Raw genomic sequence first — 20,979 nt, 5'->3', positions numbered from 1 at the left:
TGAGGTTTTCAGGTTTTCATAGATTTGGCTTGGGGATAGGAACTGTTGCTTTTGTAGTTCTGAATTCCATGTCTAAATCCTCAGTAAGTTCTTCCTCCCTCCCTCCCTCCCTCTCTCTCTCTTTCTTTCTTTCTTTTTTCTTTCTTTCAGGTTCTTGATGACACTGAATGATTGCTTCATTCCCAACCATTTATTGAATACTTTTGACGTGCCAGGCACTGAGTGTGGGGATACAGAGATGAACAAAAAGAAGTCCTTGCCCACATCACAGAGGGGAGCCTGACTTTCACACATGCATTTCCAATCCCATGTGTGAAATATTGGTGGGAGAATATGGAGCCCAGAGGAGAGAATCTCTCAAGCTTAGCTGAGCATTGTTCCCATCTAGGCCTGATGCACAAGGAAAAGAAAACCTGGTCCTTACCTAGTTTCAGTAACAACTAGAAGAGTTTAGAGAAAAAGTACATGGCATGTACTTTTTGCCATGATGAGGCAAAAATGATGAGGAAGGAGGCCTCTAAGAGAAGGAAGGGCATCTGGGTTTGTTTCTGGAGCCTCAGCCAAGTGTCCTTGCAGCAGAATTCTCTAAGGTCTAAGGTTTACAGGTTCAGAAACTTGATTAGGTTTGATTTGAGTTTCCTGAGAGGGCATCGACTGCTTAGGTGAGGAGTCCTATTAATCAGCTAATGAGACTGATGTGTCAAGGAGAATGACATGTTTCTGGTGACAAAGACCTCTGTCCCAGAAACCACAGTACTCATCAGCTTGATCATCACATTCTGTTCCAACTGACAGATCTTATGGCAAACCAGTCAATAACCAGACTTGATGAGCAAGAATCAGGGCTAGAGGAGTCTATTAAATGACCCGCATGTTTTATGCTGGGGTAAAGTGGACCATTCATATCTGTCTTCTGAATAGCCATGGCCAAAAGATGTTAAACTCAAAATCTGATGATCAAGACTCCTTTGCACCTGGGGAAAGCTTGAGTGAGCACGATCTACATTTGTCTCTAAGGCCTCACTTTCCTATGATGATATGAGTGATAAGCATTCTTTTTTGTGTTGTCATTTTTTAAGGAGATGTGAATCTTTTTCATTGTACTATAAGACAAGTTCTGTTTCTCTGGCAGCCATTGACCTTAAAGTGACAACACATATGTCCATTCTGATTATTACTTTTATTTTATTGCTATTTATTTATTTGACAGAGAGGGAACATAAGCAGGGGGAGTGGGAGAGGGAGAAGCAGACTCCCCACTGAGCAGAGAGCCCAATGCAGGGCTCGATCCCAGGACCCCGGGATCATGACCTGAGCTGAAGGCAGACGCTTAACGACTGAGCCACCCAGGCGCCCCTTGATTATTAATTTTAAAATAGTTTAAATCATGAGCCTTGGAGGGTGTTCTGATGTCCATTTTGGGGGGTTTGGCAGAGGAGGAGCATCCCATAGTACCCATCATGCACCTGCAGGAGGAGGAGCCCAGACACAGGGACCACCTTACATGTCATGGTCTTGAATTTCATTGTTTACTTATGTTGTGCTGGTGAAGTACTTAAAATTTATTTCTCTCACTGTCTAAATATCAATTTCAGCTGCTGGTCTTTACCTTTCTTTAGCGGCTGCCTAGGTGATCTCCATAGAATTAATTAGCATTAATAATTTTTGCAAATATATTGACACTTATTAACTTGGAAGTGCCACCCCTTAGAAAAACATGCCATACAGTGGTTAAAATAATCAATTCACAGACTGCCTATGACTTCTCATTGTATATTTATCAATACTTACTTCACCGACTAAGTGACTTGCCCAAGATCACACACCTAGTTGGTAGTGGAGTTGTCATAGCTTTGCAACTCATATTATTTTGTATGTATATTATTGTGTATTTTATTTGTATTATGTGCCAGTATCTCTGAAAGAGAACATATGTTTATTGAGTGCAGGCGTTTGTGTGGTCTTTTTTTTTTTTGTACTTTGAGTGCCTAGCATGCAGCCTAGGGGTGAAAAAAAGATTTGTCAGATAAATGATTACATGATACCAGTACAAAGGACAAAAACCTTAGGTGTCTTCTTGGTCCTCATGAGATGTTGCTCCCACTTCATCACATAGAAAGAATAAAGAGCATATTCGTTATTCATTCAGCACCTGTTACGCTCAAGGCGATCTCCTAGGTGCTGGACGAACAAAGACAGTATGGGCGAAGCATTGCTGCAAAGATACAGAGACCATAAGGGAAAACACAGAAGTGACTAATGCACATTACAAGTGCCCTAAAGGAGACACAAATGCATGACGATCGCACATCCGAGAAGGGAACTATCACACCTTGTGGGAGAATGAGAGAAAGCTTCTTGGGGGAGGTGATTTGACCTGAATCTAGGAGCAGCATCTGAAGCTCAGAGACAAAAATAAGCTCATAGATTGGAAGGGCGGGGTGGGCAAAGGGCACAGGAGGAAATAGGAAGGTGAATGAGATTTGGAGTGCTGCAGGAGGTCTCCCTTAGGTGGTATGTGAGGCGCAGTGCATGTGTGTGGAGGGGAGTGGAGCAAGAATAGAAGGTCAGGGAAGTTCCTTGGCCATGTTGGCTTGTCCAGGCCCAGGGCCTTGCACTTGGTTCACTCACTTGTATGCTCTTCATGTAGGAGAGTGACTCTGTAGGTTATTAGGCGGCAGGAGGCGGGCTGGTTTTGGGGGGCAGGGGAATGAGGCAGGGAGGTAAGTTGAGAGGGGATTGCAATGATTGAGGAACAGGTAGGGGGCAGTGAACCACGAGGGAGTAGCAGAGATGAAAAGGAAGGGGCAGTATGGTAGCCTGAGGGTATGACGTGGGAAATGCATGAGCAAGGAGCCATTAACAGCATGCATTTCCTACTTATCACAGCTTGTTAAGACCGTCTGTGTAAACACTGATCTCATCTGCCTGTGAGATCCTACAGGACAGGGCCCATGTAATGCTCATGTACTGAAATGGGCACGGCTGGTGTGTGGGAAATGCTTGTTGGATAAATGAATGGAAGTTTGGAGACTTGGCGTGGTAATGGCAGCTGAATGTTGGTGGCAATAACATGTTTCTTTGGGGACCTGCTGGAATTTGGGGGTGTGGTCCATTTTTCTGATGCACTTTCTGGAAACAGATGACAGAACTGGAGAACACTTAAAAGCTGATGGAGGACGAGATAAAAAGAGTGTGGGGGGGGGTAGTATACTTGAGTTTAGAGAAAATCCAGTAACTTCTTTCAAGATGTCAGGTGAGCCTGGAGAGAAAGTTCAGCATGGCGTCCATCAGGGGAGATAGGAATGTGGAACAAAGCTTGGACAGAAGGGGAGGACTGGGTCGGATGTGTGGGCGGTGTTAGCCAGTGAAAGCTGGAGGGAAGGAGTAGCCGCCTAATGAGAGGCGGGAAAGGGAGGAGTTGAGCGTTCAGGGTCTGGAGTCAGACTGCCTGAGTTCAAAGGCTGGCTGTCCTCCTGACTCATTGTGTGGTTTCCGTGACTTCACTTTCTCTTGACTCAATTTCCTCTTCTACACAGAGAGGATAGTAATAATAGCTGCCTAAAAACATGTGCAGCCCTCAGAACAGAGCCTGGAAGGTGACAAGCCCTCCGTAAGCGTTAATGACTCTTCTTACCGAAACCCACTCTGACTACTTTGTATGTGGGACCCGTTAATCCTTCCTAACTAGGGAGGTGATCTTATCCTCAGGCCACAACTGAGGAAACCGGGGCACAGAGGTAGCATAGTCTGCTCAGATTCACACAGCCACTTAGTGGAGAAGCTTACCACAGAGAGATTCCTCCCCAATCCACCGGGCACCCGCTCAGGCACTCTCCCCTCGAGCACACTGCCTGAGCTCTGTGGATAAGGTGAGGCCACTTTGGACGAAGTTAGACTCGCTCACCAGGGACTGGGGAGCTGTGGCAGACGTTGGAGCAGGGACATCAAGTGAGCAAAGTGTATGCTGCCAAGATTCACCCGGCAGGGCAGGCTCGTAGAAGAGCAGGGGTGCGGGGTGGGGAAGACTGGGGTGCTGAGGATTCAGACCGACGACGGCTCCGGCACTGGCGAGGTGCGGCGAGCCCGGAGTGGAACCGTGCTGGAACTAGCCAATTTGTGCCTGACGCAAGGAGAGGGAACTGTCTGTATGGGATGGAAACTCACTGAAGGGGCACGAGCGTGCGGAGTGGAGCTTGGCGTGCCAACGTGCAAGTATCAAATGCGGGACCCTTGGAAAATACTGATACTGTGAGCTCTAATGAGGAAGTTGGGAGGGGAGTCACTTCAGTAACTGCTCCCTTCCAGAAAAGTGCGTTTAGAAGAACCAGCCCAGAGAATAGCGCCCGGGCGTCAAAGTGAGGCATGTTGTTATTTTTAGTGGCAGTTGGTTCTGATGGAACACCCTGGGTAGCCTTTACCTCACTGACAATCCAGCTCTGCCTCCCCCCTTTATTAAGGAAGGAAGCTGATGGATGGTTCCTTTCTTCCCTGGAGGTGGATGTTTTCTGTAAACAATTGGCATGTGATCTCCTTTCAAAAAGGACGTTTCTGGGGTGCCTGGGTGGTTCTGTCAGTTAAACCTCCAACTCTTGATTTCAGCTCAGGTCATGATCTCAGGATTCTGGGATGGAGCCCCACTTTGGGCTCCACACTCAGCAGGGAGTCGGCTTGCTTCTCTCCCTCTGCCCCTCCCGCCCCTCTGCTTGTACTTGCTCTCACTCTCTAAGATAATAAATAAATAAATCTTTAAAAAACACACACAAAACAAAACGGAGGTTTCTACCTCACGGTAATTCTCATCCATAATGAGCGCAGGGCTTTGTATTTGAGACTTAAGCGAATCAGTTCTGTTGACTTCCTGTTTTCTATTTCGGGCCTCAGCAGAACTTCCCATTCAAGTGGGACCAAGCAGCAAGCACAAAGCTGGAATTTTCTCCTAAAGCTGATGTGCCGTGGGGATACAGTAAGTTCATGGGGTTGGTGTTTGTCTCGCCCCGCTCTGGAAGTGCGTCCTTCCACCAAGGGGAGCGGCCTGGGATTGCTGTGGGCCAGTGCTGGAGCATTCGTGCTGGGCTCCAGGCTCCCAGAGCCTCCAGACCCGCCGCTCCCACGGAGCTCTGCGCCAGACCTGGACGTTACAGCAGCCTCTCCCTTGGACAGTGCCTGAGGATGGTATAGTTTGGTTTATCTTCTTTAGGTTTTCTGTGAACGTTTTCTCTGTTAGTGTTAAAGGGTGAGGCAGACAGACCTCAGTTTTTCCTCCCCTCCTCTCTCATTATTCTCTCCTTCTCTGTTTATAATTCACAATTATGTTCCCTTTCATTGTCTCATTGCTTCTGTCATAGTACCTCGTATGGTGGTTATTGTAATCCCCATTTTACAGAACGTGAAACCGAGCTTTAAGTGAATTGTCCTAATTGGGCCAAAATCACTCACCTAATAACAACGCCGAGACTGAGTCCTCAGTCTTCTGTCTTCAGGTGTCGCAGGCTTGCTTTTTCTCACTACCGCACGGCTTTTCTGGTTGGAGTGAGCCCGATGCTGACAGAAAGGAGAGGAAGTGGTGGTTGGCCTGGGAATCCTGAACAGCTCTCATCCACCATTGAATCCTGTGCCCTGATTAATAACATAGAAAATGTTAAGTAAATGTATTTCCACCCAATTCTTCATACACATAGGACTTTGAGTCTTCTCTGGTGTCACAGACTTTAGGATGATGTGACCAGGGGAGTCACTGTCTGCATTCAAGGAGAAAAACTACACAAGTCAGATGTGGGCCTGATGGTGGTTGACACCTGTCCTCAGGGGACCTGCGTTTCTCCGTTGGCTTTTGAGCCGAGGATAGTAGCACAAAGATACTTTCATTTCCCTGCTCCCCAAATCTCGGTAAGGCAAACGGGTGTGGGGAATCAGTTTGGAGTTGGGCTTGATGGTTCTATGAAGACTTTAACATGTGTCAGTCCCGGAGGTGTCAAAAGGGGATTGGGATTTGTGGCCATGCGGCAGCAGCTAGAAAGAGAGCTTTGTGTCTTGGGAACAAGTAAGAAATAGGGCAGAGGCAATGAGTGAGGCTCACAGAAGGCTTGGTTGCTCCTTTTGCCTGGTGCATCTTTGGAATGATCCCGCTCATCCAGGGCTCTGAAAGGGTCCCTTTCATTTTGGAAGGGTCCCTGGGGCTATACATGTCGCTAAATTGTCCTGATAGGCAGTAAACCCCAAGGGCCCTTCTGTGCCATGGCCTTGGGCTGGCACTTATTTTCCTGACATGGTCTGTGAGTAGTCCCCAAGCCAGAGGGTGCCCTATCCTGAAGCAAGCCCCTCCCTTGGCCCCAGAAAGCAGAAGTGCATGGGTGGGTGGTGGTGATCTGGACACTGGCCTGGGGCCCCTGGCCACATTGCTGTGAGATCCTCACTGTTCTCTCTCCGGACTGCCAGATGGCAGGGAATGAATGAGGGAAGTCAAATATTATGGCAAGGAGAGGCTGACAAACCTGCGCACGGTCAGCAGAAGTCTCTCACTGCAGTGGGATGCTGAGAGAGGGGGAGGCTGAGATGTGGGAAGGAAGCTCAGAAGTCTCAGTCCTAAGGTCAAGGTTTAAACAATGAAAAAACACCCCCGGGCTTGACTGTGGTGGAGGTATGGGGTTAATATTCCCTGTAACTGTCTGAAGGGAATGGGGTGGGTTGAGGCCCAAAGGGCATCTGCAGATAGAGGACACAGGAAGTGATAAAGAACATAGTCTCATGACTGACCAGAGGCTATCTGGTTGCCAGGCACAGACGTCCATAGAGGGCTCCTACATCTGCGTTTTGCGCCCAGACAGCCGGCCAATATATTCTTTTTTTTTTTTTTTTTTAAAGATTTTATTTATTTATTTGACAGAGAGAGACACAGCGAGAGAGGGAACACAAGCTGGGGGAGTAGGAGAGGGAGAAGCAGGCTTCCCGCCGAGGAGGGAGCCCGATGTGTGGCTCGATCCCAGGACCCTGGGATCATGACCCGAGCCGAAGGCAGCCACTCAACCGACTGAGCCAACCAGACGCCCCCCGGCCAATATATTCTTAAAAAACCCGTGACCGAAATTTTTGTACACTGAATTCTGTTTTGAAGGCACAAGAGAATATTACCCCTTAAGAGAATGTCAGGGGAATCACTTTGGAAAAGCAAAGAGTCATTTTAAGGCATAGACACTCAACAATTGCTTTTGAATCTCTGGATTTTAATGCATTTGCCCAGAGTAGGGTTGGGCATTTCACCCTTCCACCGGGTGGGACAGTTTTTCTCTTACATAGATGGCCCGTAAAGTTCTTAACTGAGCATTGTAATGAACTATTTCCCAGCTATTTTTACTTTTGATGTTCAAGAGGGGGGGGGAAACGATTTCCTGTAATAGAATTTAAACCACATGAAAAAGTGATTTTCTTTAAAAAACTGTTCTTTTTCAAGGAAAGGCCTTCTCCAACAGCACTTTTGGTGACAGTTACCAAAGGACAATCCTACCAACAGAGACACTCAGCCTTTAAGTCTGGCTTTTGGAAAACGAACATTAATTCTTTTTTCTAAGAAGGACACTGTGAGCTCAGTCATGTACACTATGAAAATAATTGGTGTGTGTTAGTGCACTTCGTGCCAGATTTCATGCTTGTTGAAAGGTGATTGGAATCAAACCAGCATATTTAAAGGTCAACTGGTTGTTCTTAAACAGTGCAGAATTTTAACCCTTTCATAATCATGGATTGTAACCACATGGCCATTTTAGGAAAGAGAAGAGACTGCGTACTGCCTTTTAATTTTCTGACCCGTTTTTCTTAAATTTTTAAAAAGTTCTCAGGGATCTCTTGTGGAGGAAAAGGGTCTGAGAAATGAATTTTCAGCTGGTATTTGGAAATGGGTGGGAATAGAGACTTAGCTCTTTCTAAACTACTACATTTAGGTCAGGGCTCTAATGGGACAGTGCACATCACATAAACCATGTCTAAATGTCATGTTGCAAGTTCTCTTTTTATTAAGTACCTCTGATTCACTAGTAAGTGCTAGTAATAGCCCAGTCTCTTTCTTCCTACTTTGAACACTTTTTTTTTTTCTTAGCTCCTGGAAAAGCTTGGTGGATAAAGTGCTATGTATTCATCAATATGTAGCCCAGCCCTTTGATGTTGACTGTGTTTCTGGGTAATTGGCTAGGCTTTGGGGTTTTGATGCCTTTCCCTCAGGTTAAATGGTTTATTTTGTTGATTTTTCAGAATGCCTTCTGTGTACCAGTCTCTTTGTTGAGTTTTCCAAAATAAGGTTGGAGGCTCACCTCTCTCAAAAAAGTAAGGTGACTTTTAGTCATTGGGTGCTGAAACTTCTGGTTTTCTGGATTAGTGTCCTGGGGAGTCCTAGAAACTTTTCAACATTTCATGATGAGGACTTCAGTTTGCAAGCTACAAAAAACAATCTTTTTTTTTATATTTATTTATTTTTTTTAAATTGTATTATGTTATGTTAGTCACCATACAATACATCATTAGTTTTTGATGTAGTGATCCATGATCCATTGTTTTCGTATAACACCCAGTGCTCCATGCAGTATGTGCCCTCCTTAATACCCATCACCGGGCTAACCCATCCCCCCTCCACCCTCCCCTCTAAAACCCTGTTTGTTTCTCAGAGTCCATAGTCTCTCATGGTTCATCTCCCCCTCCGATTCCCCTCCCCCATTTTTCCCTTCCTTCTCCTAATGTCCTCCATGCTATTCCTTATGTTCCACAAATAAGTGAAACCATATGATAATTGACTTTCTCTGCTTGACTTCTTTCACTTAGCATAATCTCCTCCAGTCCCATCCATGTTGATGTAAAAGTTGGGGATTCATCCTTCCTGATGGCTAATATTCCATTGTATATATGGACCACATGTTCTTTATCCATTCATCTGTTGAAGGGCATCTCGGGTCTTTCCACAGTTTGGCTATTGTGGATATTGCTGCTATGAACATTGGGGTGCATATGGCCCTTCTTTTCACTACATCTGTGTCTTTGGGGTAAATACCCAGTAGTGCGATTGCTGGGTCATAGGGTAGCTCTATTTTTTGTTTTTTGAGGCACCTCCACACTGTTTTCCAAAGTGGCTCTACCAACTTGCATTCCCACCAACAGTGTAAGAGGGTTCCCCTTTCTCCACAACCTCTCCAACATTTGTTGTTTCTTTCCCTGTCCATTTTTGCCATTCTAACTGGTGTAAGGTGGTATCTCAGTGTGGTTTTGATTTGGATTTCCCTGATGGCTAATGATGATGAACATTTTTTCATGTGTCTGTTAGCCATTTGTATGTCTTCTTCAGAGAAGTGTCTTTTTTCCTATCTTCTGCCCACTTTTTGACTTGATTATGTTTTTTGGGTGTTGAGTTTGAGAAGTTCTTTATATCTTGGGTACCAGCCCTTCATCTGTAGTGTCATTTGCAAATATCTTCTCCCATTCTGTGGGTTGCTTCTTTGTTTTGTTGACTGTTTCCTTTGCTGTGCAGAAGCTTTTTATCTTGATGAAGTCCCAAAAGTTCATTCTCTGCCTATGTTCTTCTCCAGGATTTGGATGGATTCCTGTTCCACATTGAGGTCTTTCATCCACTTTGAGTTTATCTTTGTGAATGGTGTTAGAGAATGGTCGAGTTTCACTCTTCTGCATGTGGCTGTCCAATTTTCCCAGCACCATTTATTGAAGAGACTGTCTTTTTTCCATTGCATGTTGTTTCCTGCTTTGTCGAAGATCATTTGACCACAGAGTTGAGGGTCCATATCTGGGTTCTCTATTCTGTTCCATTGGTCTATATGTCTGTTTTTGTGCCAGTACCATGCTGTCTTGGTGATCACTGCTTTGTAATATAGCTTGAAATCGGGCAACGTGATGCCCCCAGCTTTGTTTTTCTTTTTCAACATCTCCTTGGCGATTCGGAGTCTTTTCTGATTCCGTACAAATTTTAGGATTGTTTGTTCTAGCACTTTGAAAAATGTCATTGGAATTTTGATCGGGATGGCATTGAAGGTATAGATTGCTCTGGGTAGCATAGACATTTTAACAATGTTTATTCTTCCAATCCATGAGCATGGAATGTTTTTCCATCTTTTTGTGTCTTCTTCAATTTCTTTCATGAGTGTTTTGTAGTTCCTAGAGTATAGATCCTTTACCTCTTTGGTTAGGTTTATTCCGAGGTATCTTATGGGTTTTGGTGCTATTGTAAATGGAATCGTTTCTCTAATTTCTCTTTCTACAGTTGCATTGTTAGTGTATAAGAAAGCAACTGATTTCTGTGCATTGATTTTGTATCCTGCCACATTACTGAATTGCTGGATGAGTTCTAGTAATTTGGGGGTGGAGTCTTTTGGGTTTTCCACATAAAGTATGTCATCTGCGAAAAGAGAGTTTGACGACTTCTTTGCCAATTTGAATGCATTTTATTTCTTTTTGTTGTCTGATTGCTGTTGCTAGGACTTCTAGTACTATGTTGAACAATAGTGGCGAGAGTGGGCATCCTTGACGTGTTCCTGATCTTAAGGGAAAGGCTCTCAGCTTTTCCCCATTGAGGATGATATTTGCTGTGGGTTTTTCATAGATGGATTTTATGAACTTGAGGAATGTTCCCTCTATCCCTATACTCTGGAGAGTTTTAATTGGGAAAGGATGTTGTATTTTGTCAAATGCTTTTTCTGCATCAATTGAGAGGACCATGTGGTTCTTCTCCCTCCTCTTATTAATGTGTTCTATCACATTGATTGAGCTGCGAATGTTGAACCACCCTTGCATCCCGGGGATAAATCCCACTTGGTCGTGGTGGATGATCCTTTTAATGTATTGTTGGATCCTATTAGCTAGGATTTTGTTGAGGATTTTGGAATCCATATTCATCAGGGATATCGGTCTGAAATTCTCCTTTTTGATGGGGTCTTTGCCTGGTTTGGGGATTAAGGTAATGCTGGCCTCATAGAATGAGTTTGGAAGTTTTCCTTCTGTTTCTATTTTTTGAAACAGCTTCAGTAGAATAGGTATTATTTCTTCTTTGGATGTTTGGTAGAATTCCCCAGGGAATCCATCAGACCCTGGACTCTTGGGGCGGTTTTTGATCACTGCTTCAATCTCATTACTGGTTATGGGCCTATTCAGATTGTCAATTTCTTCCTGTTTCAGTCTTGGCAGCTTATAGGTTTCCAGGAAGGCCTCCATTTCATCCAGATGGCTCAGTTTATTGGCATATAGTTGTTGATAATAATTTCTAATAATTGTTTCTATTCCCTTGGTGTTAGTCGTGATCTCTCCCCTTTCGTTCATAATTTTATTATTTTGGGTCCTTTCTCTTTTCTTTTGGATAAGCCTGGCCAGTGGTTTATCGATCTTATTAATTCTTTCAAAGAACCAACTTCTAGTTTCATTGATCTGATCTACTGTGTTTCTGGTTTCTAATTCATTGATTTCTGCTCTAATTTTCATTACTTCTCTTCTAATGCGTGGCTTAGGCATCGTTTGTTGCTATTTCTCTAGTTCTTTAAGGTGTAGAGTTAGTTGGTGAATTCGGGATTTTTCTATTCTTTTGAGTGAGGCTTGGATGGCTATGTATTTCCCCCTTAGGACCGCCTTTGCAGTATTCCATAGGTTTTGGACCGATGTGTTTTCGTTCTCATTGATTTCCATGAATTGTTTAAGTTCTTCTTTGATTTCCTGGTTGACCCAAACATTCTTGAGCAGAGTGGTCTTTAGCTTCCAAGTGTTTGAATTTCTGCCAATTTTTTTCTTGTGATTGAGTTCCAGTTTTAGAGCATTGTGGTCTGAGAATATGCAGGGAATAATCTCAATCTTTTGGTATCGGTTGAGACCTGATTTGTGACCCAGTATGTGGTCTATTCTGGAGAAAGTTCCATGTGTGCTCGAGAAGAATGAGTATTCTGTTGTTTTAGGGTGGAATGTTCTGTAAATACCTATGAGGTCCATCTGGTCCAATGTATCATTCAAAGCTCTTGTTTCCTTGTTGATTTTCTGCTTAGATGATCTGTCCATTGCTGAGAGTGGAGTATTGAGGTCTCCTACAATTAACGTATTGTTATCAATATGACTCTTTATTTTGGTTAACAGTTGGCTTATGTAGATGGCTGCTCCCATGTTGGGGGCATAGATGTTTACAATTGTTAGATCTTCTTGTTGGATAGACCCTTTAAGAATGATATAGTGTCCTTCTGTGTCTCTTATTACAGACTTTAGTTTAAAATCTAATTTGTCTGATATAAGAATTGCTACCCCAGCTTTCTTTTGAGGTCCACTGGCATGGAAGATGGATCTCCATCCCTTCACTTTCAGTCTGGATGTATCTTTAGGTTCAAAATGAGTCTCTTGTAGACAGCATATGGATGGGTCCTGTCTTTTTTCCAATCTGCAACCCTGTGCCGTTTTATGGGAGCATTTAGGCCATTCACATTGAGAGTGATTATTGAAAGATATGAATTAATTGTCATCATGTTGCCTGTGAAGATGTTGTTTTTATAGATTGTCCCTGTAAATTTCTGTTGTATATCACTCTTGGGGTCTTTCTCCTTTTATAGAACCCCCCTTAATATTTCTTGCAGGGCTGGCTTAGTGGTCACCTATTCTTTCAGTTTCTGCCGGTCATGGAAGCTCTGCATCTCTCCATCCATTCTAAATGAAAGCCTTGCCAGATAAAGTATTCTTGGCTGCATGTTCTTCTCATTTAGTACCCTGAATATGTCTTGCCAGGCCTTTCTGGCTTGCCAGGTCTCTGTGGATAGGTCTGATGTGATGTTCCTCCATCTGTACGTAAGGAATCTCTTCCCCCTAACTGCCCTTAAGATGGTTTCGTTGGTTCTAAGATTTGCAAGTTTTACTATTACATGCTGGGGTGTTGGCCTGTTTTCCTTGGTCTTAGGAGGGGTCCTCTCTGCCTCTAGGACTCAAATGTTTGTTTCATTCCCCAGATTAGGGAAGTTCTCAGCTACAATTTGCTCAAATATATCTTCTAGTCCTCTCTCTCTCTCCACTCCCTCCGGGATTCCAATTATTCTGACATTGGAACGCTTCATGGTGTCACTTATTTCTGATTCTATTTTCATGGATTCTGAGTTGTTTTTCCCTGGCCTCCTCTTTTCCCTTTTTATCTATTATATTGTCTTCCAGGTCGCTTATTCGCTCTTCTGCCTCAGTTATCCTAGCTGTTAGATTATCTAGATTGGATTGGATCTCATTGATAGCATTTTTAAGTTCTGCCAATTCACCTTTTATTTCTGCCCTTAGAGACTCTATGTTGCCATTAATTGATTTCTCCATTCTAGCCATTGTCTTCACAATTGCTAGCCTGAATTCCATCTCCGACATCTTGGCTATATCTGCATCCATTTGTAAATCTGCAGCATAAGTCATAATCTGTGAGTCTTTTCTATTTTGGGGGCTCCTCCTCCTAGTCATTCTGTTGATGGGTGTTTGAGGGAATGTATAGAGTCCAAATTATTGACCAGAACCCAAGCAAGATGCACCTGTTTTCTTGGGACCTTAGGGTTGCTGGCCTCTTGTTTTCCCAGCCTGTCTTCTGGGGGAGGGGCCTGCCGCGCTGTTACTCAGGCAACCCTGTTTGGGCGGAGTTGCCCTGCCCTCCTGTGGTGGGGGATGGGCTCAGCAGGAATCAGTTTTGGGGGCTTTTGTTCTCTGGTTGCTTTCCCTGGTGGCTTTCAGCATCTCTTCCACGAGTCAGAGCAGAAGAGACCGTTTCCAACCCTCTGCCTCAGAGCAGAGAGACCGCAGTCTGTTCTTCAGTGGCTCTCCAGGCCACACCCTCTCCGTTTCTGTCCGTGCTGCTATAAACTGCAGCGGCCTGGGTTGTGTGCCCCTCCACAGCGCCCCGAGTCCTGCCTCCAGGTCGGGGCATGTCTCTGCCCTTTGTGCTTCTAAAACTGCCAGCTGCTCCCAGTTCATGTGCAGCGACCCTGCCACTCTGGGTTTCCGCCCCAGGGGATGCAGTTCGCAGGCGCGACCCCGCCGGTCCGGGTTTCCGCCCCAGGGGGCCGCAGTGCATGTGCGCACGACCCCGCCGCTCCGGTTTCTGCCCCGGGGGCTGCCCTAAAGTCCTTTCCCCAACACTACCGGTCTGTGAGTCTGTGCCCTGTCCGCAGCGCGCAAGGCTGTTCCTCACCGGCGGTGTAGGATCCCCATGGACAGGCACCCTCCCGCTGCCTTTATCCTCCAATATCTGCCCTTGGAATCAGGGCTCCCCATTTCATACCTCGAAACCAACTGCCTGCGATATTCTGTTTGTAGAGATCCACATCTTCTTACATCTCAGGCTGGTTTCGTGGGTGTTCAGAGTGGTCTGGTAGATATTCAGCTCAATTCTGGGGACCAGTTGAAATAGGGTCCCCTACTCCTCCACCATCTTTCCCCCCCATCCAAAAAACAATCTTTCTTAAGGAAAAACCTCTGTGAGACTGACATTGGATGTTTCCACACAAGAGTTTACGGGTAAAGGAAGTTGAAGTCCAAGCACCGATATATCTTGAGCATGTGTGAAGTCTTGAAGGTGTAACTAAAGGCAAACAAAAGTTACCCTGAAAAATCAGAGTCTCACTTTATCAAGAAGGTAACTCAATATTCTTTTCTTTCTTGGTTACTTCATATTTTGCCTTTAGTTCTTCTCTCTCTATATTGTCCACAACTTTTTCGCTGTGAGATTGTGCTAGTTGCTTAAAAACTCTGATCGTCATTTGCCTCACCTGCAAAATGGGGATAACCTCACCTTCCTCAGTGTTACTGTGAAAATTAAATGAGTTAATTCATGTTAAATGATTGAAACAATGCCTGGCACAAAACAGACGCACAATAAATATTATCATTCTGGTTGCTGTAAATCTAATCTTTTTCACTAGTTGCTATGCCATATGGAGATGTTTGACCTAGAGGGTTTCTTCTGGCTTCCCCGCTCTGGTACCTGGGAGCTCTGCTGCACTCAGTCACCCCCGGTCTTTCTGTGACCCCGAGGGTCCTGAGACCACACTGTTCCACGAGGGTTCCACCCCCCACTTAGCCACCGGAGTGATGTCCTACAGCGGAGCAGACTTCTAAAAGTTCCAATTTTGTGCTCCGCTGCTCTATCACCTGCCAGAAGCGGTGGATGGAGGCCCCGACCCCGCTGTCTATCCTCCTGAATATCGCCTCGGATTCACTTCTCCGCACGTCCTACCTTCCAGGGAGTGGTCGCTTTTCTGTTCAGAGAGTTGTTGCTATTCTTTTCTTTGATCTCCTGTTGAGTTTGTAGGTGTTCAGAATGGTTTGATCCCTATCTAATTGAATTCTGGGGACCAAATGAAATTTAGGTTTCCTACTCCTCTGCCATCTTGCTCCTCCCTCCTCTGTTCTTACATAACTTCTTGAGATAGATCCTAACATAATTGATTTTCAGGCTCTCTTCTCATCCAGTATATACATTTAAGACTATATATATTCCTCACAGGTCAGATTTGACTATATCATACAAAATTTCCTTTGCAGGATTTTAATTTTTGCTTAGTTAAAAATATTTTTGAATTTCTGTTGAGAATTCTTCTTTGATCCATGTGTTATTTACAAATGTGTCACTTAATTTCCAAACCTATGGGGATTTTCTACTTACCTTATTCATTTCTGGCTTAATTCCACTATGGGCACTTAAAAAAAAAAATATATATATATATATATATATGTTCTGCTGTTATAAGGGCTGTGTTCTACATGTGTTAATAAAATAAAATATTTCAATCCTATTTATATTTTCTCTGATTACTGATTATTTTTCTTTGTGTAACATTTGTTACAAGAAAGATGTGTTAAAATGTTCTATCATGATTTGTGGATTTATCACTTTTCTTTATAATTCTATTTTTATGTTAAATATCTTGAGTCTATGCCATTAGGAACTTATACTTTTAGAATTGTTATCTTCCTGAGAAATTGAGCCCCTTTTCATTGTGAAATGTTCCTCTTTATCTCAGCTTATGTTTTTTGTCTTTAAGTCTACCATGTGTGGTATGAATAGCATGGCCTCAGCTGTGTTTGGGGATGGTGTTTGCATAGTGACTTTTTCCCATCCTTCACCTTCAATCTCTGGAAATCCTTTTATTTGAGGAATGCTTCATATAAGCACTTATCTTTTTTGTTTAATCCAGCTCAGCAATTTTTGTCCTTTAATTGAAATATTTAATCTGTCTCTATCTTATGCAATCACTGATATATATTTGCATTTAAGTCTATCATGTTTTTATTTTTCCCTATCTGTTCCATTTTTTAAATCTCCTTTTTCTCTCTTTTCACTTTCCTTTGGTTTGAGGTTTTAAAAAAAATTCTTATTATCATTTACTTTTCCCTCTCTATGGCCTTGGTAGTTACATATCCTTTTCTGTGTTTCTAAGAGATTAACAGAAGTTGTTACATGCATCATTGACTCATTAAAGCCTAAGATTAAATTAATACTTTGCCATTTCCTGGGCACTTCCCAAAAATACATATTTAGCTCCTTTTTTTGGATCTTTATTTTTTTCTGTATCTTAGTTTTCTAGCTGGGACCTTTTTCTTTATGCCTGAAGAGTACCTTTAGTGTTTTCCTTGAGTACATGTCTGCTCTTAAGGAGTCTCTGTTTTTGCTTTTCAGAAAGTGTCTTTATTTTGTCTTTGTTCCTGGAAGATATTTTCACTGGGTATAGAATTCTAGGTTGGTAGTTATTACCTTTCAGCATTTTAAAGATATTCCATTGTTTTGTTTCCATTGCCCTTCAAGATCTTCTAAGTCTTATCTGGCTAGGTAGAAATATAGTAGGTATGCAAATACATAACTCAAAGGATGAACAAAAATGCATCTTGGAATTCACAGTTCTCTATTTATGGCGTTTAAAGTTTACAGATATTTAGCTGAACTTTTTTTTTTTTTTACCTGCACATCAAGTGCAGATGATCAAAGGAATCAAGTATTTGATTACTTAACATAAAGATCTTTGTTTAGTGTAGAAACCAAAGGACAGTCCTGCATTACTGAAACATTCTAGGAATTGTTTTTATAACTTTCAAAAAGAGGGAGCATAAAACATGTAAACCTAGCTTAAATATGTGAAATTATGCAGAGATAACGCAAAAGTACATACACATGTGTCTTGATCCGAAATGGCTTTCACCATCTCAGAGTGGTTCACTTTCTAAAAACACACACATAAAACTATTCCATATCGGGCACCTGGGTGGCTCAGTTGGTTGAGCGACTGCCTTCGGCTCAGGTCATGATCCTGGAGTCCCTGGATCGAGTCCCGCATCAGGCTCCCTGCTTGGCGAGGAGCCTGCTTCTCCCTCTAACCCTCCCCGCTCTCATGTACTCTCTCTCTCTCTCTCATTCTCACTCTCTCAAATAAATAAATAAATCTTTAAAAAAAAAAACTATTCCATATCCTTTTTGTTTATAAAGTCAGTCTAATAGATTCTTCCTTGTATTAGCTTTCCTCATCATTTAGTTACAGTTTTATTTTTACATAGTTGTTGGTTAACTGTGTTTCATTGCATATTTTCATTTTTGGGTATCAGTTGTTGGAAAAATAACTAAATGTGGTCCTTCCTGCTGGGCATATTGGGCCTGGAATTGTGTATTTGATTTATGACTGATTTCTTCACCTAGAAAAGTATTTTGGCTGTAATATTATCTTCCTTCAGCTTAATATAGTGCTTGAAATGTGAACTAAGCTCTTACCTTTGAAATATTTTTTTCTTTTACTAAAATGTACTATATACAATACACAGTTAGGAATGTGAGTTTTATAGTAAAACAAACCTGGGTTCACATAGTAGCTCTGTTAATTACTAGTTGTGCATCCTTGGAAAAATCACTCCAACTCTGCATCCTTAGTTTTTTCTTTTTCTTTTTTTTTTTCTAAAGATTTTATTTATTTATTTGAGAGAGAATGAGAGAGAGAGACAGCATGAGAAGGGGAGTGTCAGAGGGAGAAGCAGACTCCCTGCTGAGCAGGGAGCCCGATATGGTACTCGATCCTGGGACTCCATGCATCCTTAGTTTTATTATCTATAAATTGAGGTCGGTAATTTCTACATTACAATGCCATTTTAAGAATAAATGTTACTATTAATTTTTAAAATTTCTGTGGTATGGTATTGCCTACTAAGTTTCTTCATAGAGTAATGTGTTTTATTGGCAGATGATATTTGGTAGTAGACTGGCTCCTTATGAAATAAATAAAAATAATTGACCACTTTATTCTTTGGAGTTTATGTAGATTTATACTTGGTGAATCTGTGAGCCAAGGGCATATGGTAAATTTTGTATTCTTGATTTAACAAGTGTGATGGTTAATTTTATGTGTCAGCTTTACTGGATCACAGGGTACCCAGATATTTGGTTAAACATTACTTGTGGATATAGATGTGGATGTGTTTCTAGGTAAGATTAATATGGAACTGGTAGTAAAGCAGATCCCTTCTACCCCTAGTCCCCAGTGTGGGTGGGCATCATCCAATCTTTTGAAGGCCTGAATAGGACAACCAGGGAATGTCCACAGAGCAGATAAATACATGTCTGTGAAGGTTGCTGTTTTCTTAGAGCTCCAGGGGTTTACAGATGGAAAGCATACCAGAGACCCAGCATGTGGTGAGGACCTAAGGATGTGTGGATGTAGAGGTAGAACCAGAAACTAAGGGCCATGGCTGGGATTAAGTCCTTTCCTGCTAAACCATGGATATGCTATGTGATTAAACTAATTATCGAGCTCTAGGCTTACCAGTGAGCTCATGTTCCAGAAATTCCACTTAGATCTGATGTTTAGAAGTCAGTTTGAGGTAGTTCTTGAGCTCCAAGAGGCCTATTTTGCTCTTTCTGAGCGTTGTTATAGAGTTTGTGGATTTCATCTGGTTCTTAAAGGAGTTCATGACTCTAAAATGTCTAAAAGTTGTATTAAAAGATGACTTAATACAATGAAAAATTGCTTAATACAAGACATCATGTGGAAAAAAAATGACAGCCTATGTAGTGTAATCACGATGTGGGTGTACGTGACTGAGAATATACGTTAACAGAGGTTATCTCTTGGTAATGGAACTAGAGGTATTCTTTTCCTTGTTTATTCTTTTTCCCCCCCCAAATTCTTGAAATGATTACATATGTTTTATAATGAGAAAAAAATGTTAAATAACATTTTGTCCTACTTGAACTATGGTTTACCTAAGGGAAGTCCTGTTCTTTTAGTTTGCACATTTCAAAACATCTCATAACTTATTTTGGCTGAAAGTTGAAAAGGAAACTCAGTTCACATTTGTTCAGTTACAGTCCCCTTTTCTTCCCATGGTGTCTTCTCAGCTTAAACCTTTGCACTCAGCCCCTCTCCTTCCCCTTTTTGTTCTTTGATTCATCTCCCTTTTTAAAAAAATTAAATTCTGTCTGCTTTTCTTTAATAGCATAAGCCTTTTTCTCTGTTGGGGATATGAATTGTACTCTTCAGTTACTCATTTTCAGATGCTCACCCCATAGCCCCCTTTTCTCCGTTTTTCTTTATCCTGGTCTTTTATTTTGGAAGGTAGAAGAAGCATTTGCAAAATAGCCTCTTCCAAACCTCAGAGCCTTGGTAGTACTTTCCGTTAATTTTAAATTTTATTCTTTTTGGGATTTCACGAGTGTTTTCTCCCTCCATCAGGAGCAGATGTGTATAGGCGTGCACAGGTGTGCATGAGTGTGTGTGCACATGTGTGTGGATACACGTTGTATTCTTTCAGATCAGTAACTGTGTCATTTCTTGTCTACCCCATGGAAGCAGGCCCTCCGGGAGTGCTGACTGCCTGTGGGCCAGTCTGGGCATAGCTTAGTGACCTTGTAGAGCGTGACACCTGGGCCTCACACTGTATGCAAAAGAGGGCCATGCCCTCATCCATCTGGTACCAGCAGGCTGGCAGCCACACATGAAAGCCTCCATGAAGAAGAGGCAAATTGGGTTGGCTCTCCAGTTGCTACTGGGCTGGTTCTGAGCAGGGCAGGCTGACTTGTCATCTTTCCCAAAGCCTACTAACCAGCAAAGAGGTACATAGATAAGATTCATGTATGCATGAATGCAGAACTGAATTAAAAAGACAATCCGAGGAAGGAGCTAAGGACCAAATTGGGGGACTCTGAGTAAAAAAATCAAGGCTGTGAATTTCAGGATGAGCATTTTTTTACATGTAAATTGGAATTCAAAGTAGATATTCATAACTGAAGTAGTGTATTGTGTGTATTTTATTTCAGTAAATCTGAGGTCTGGCTCTTACCTTGGCTCTAGGAGAGATCCATCAGCATTGAGCCTTGAAAATTTGTCTGATAAATCAAACCTATGATGAAGAGAACCAGGGAAATGTGACACTGACTTGCAGTCTGCAAGCATCCATAGCTGTATTCTAGAGTGTTCAGCTCAGTGTCTCCTCGTGGAGGAAAATGTACCTGGGTATGCTTTCTGGAGCTCTTCATTCTTCTTTCAAAAGACAGAACTGAGCAGAGAAAGGGATACTTGGTGTGACGCATGCTTTACCCTCATGTTATTTTCTTAAAACCTCAAGTCACATGGGTAAAACTGACCCGACTGGAAACAAGCATTCAGGAGAGACAGGATTCCTCGATGTGCCAGAAGAGTAGCAGGAGGGAGCCCTGTTGTGTACAGTGCTAATGCTGTGAGTGGCCTTTGCCGTGATTGGTCTTGGGAACTAATGTGAAGGAGCTGATACCTTTTCCCCACTGCCTGTGTCTCCCCTTGCTGCGCCATCTTGCCATGCTTCCTCCCCCTTTCTCCTAGTTATCCGATATCCCCTTCACAAGAAATGTTAGCTTTCATGGATGATCAGTCAAGCACATCTTTGTGCGAATGTAAGATTTAGGAGAATTCATTTAGACATTTGAGTTTGACATTGCATCCTCTGTTTTGGCACAAAATGCATGTTTCTTGCAAGTAGACAGGTGACTCATTT

The sequence above is a fragment of the Neomonachus schauinslandi genome, chromosome 7 (assembly GCF_002201575.2).
Source record: "Neomonachus schauinslandi chromosome 7, ASM220157v2, whole genome shotgun sequence".
NCBI lineage: Eukaryota > Metazoa > Chordata > Mammalia > Carnivora > Phocidae > Neomonachus > Neomonachus schauinslandi.
This window is presented reverse-complemented; position numbering follows the sequence as displayed.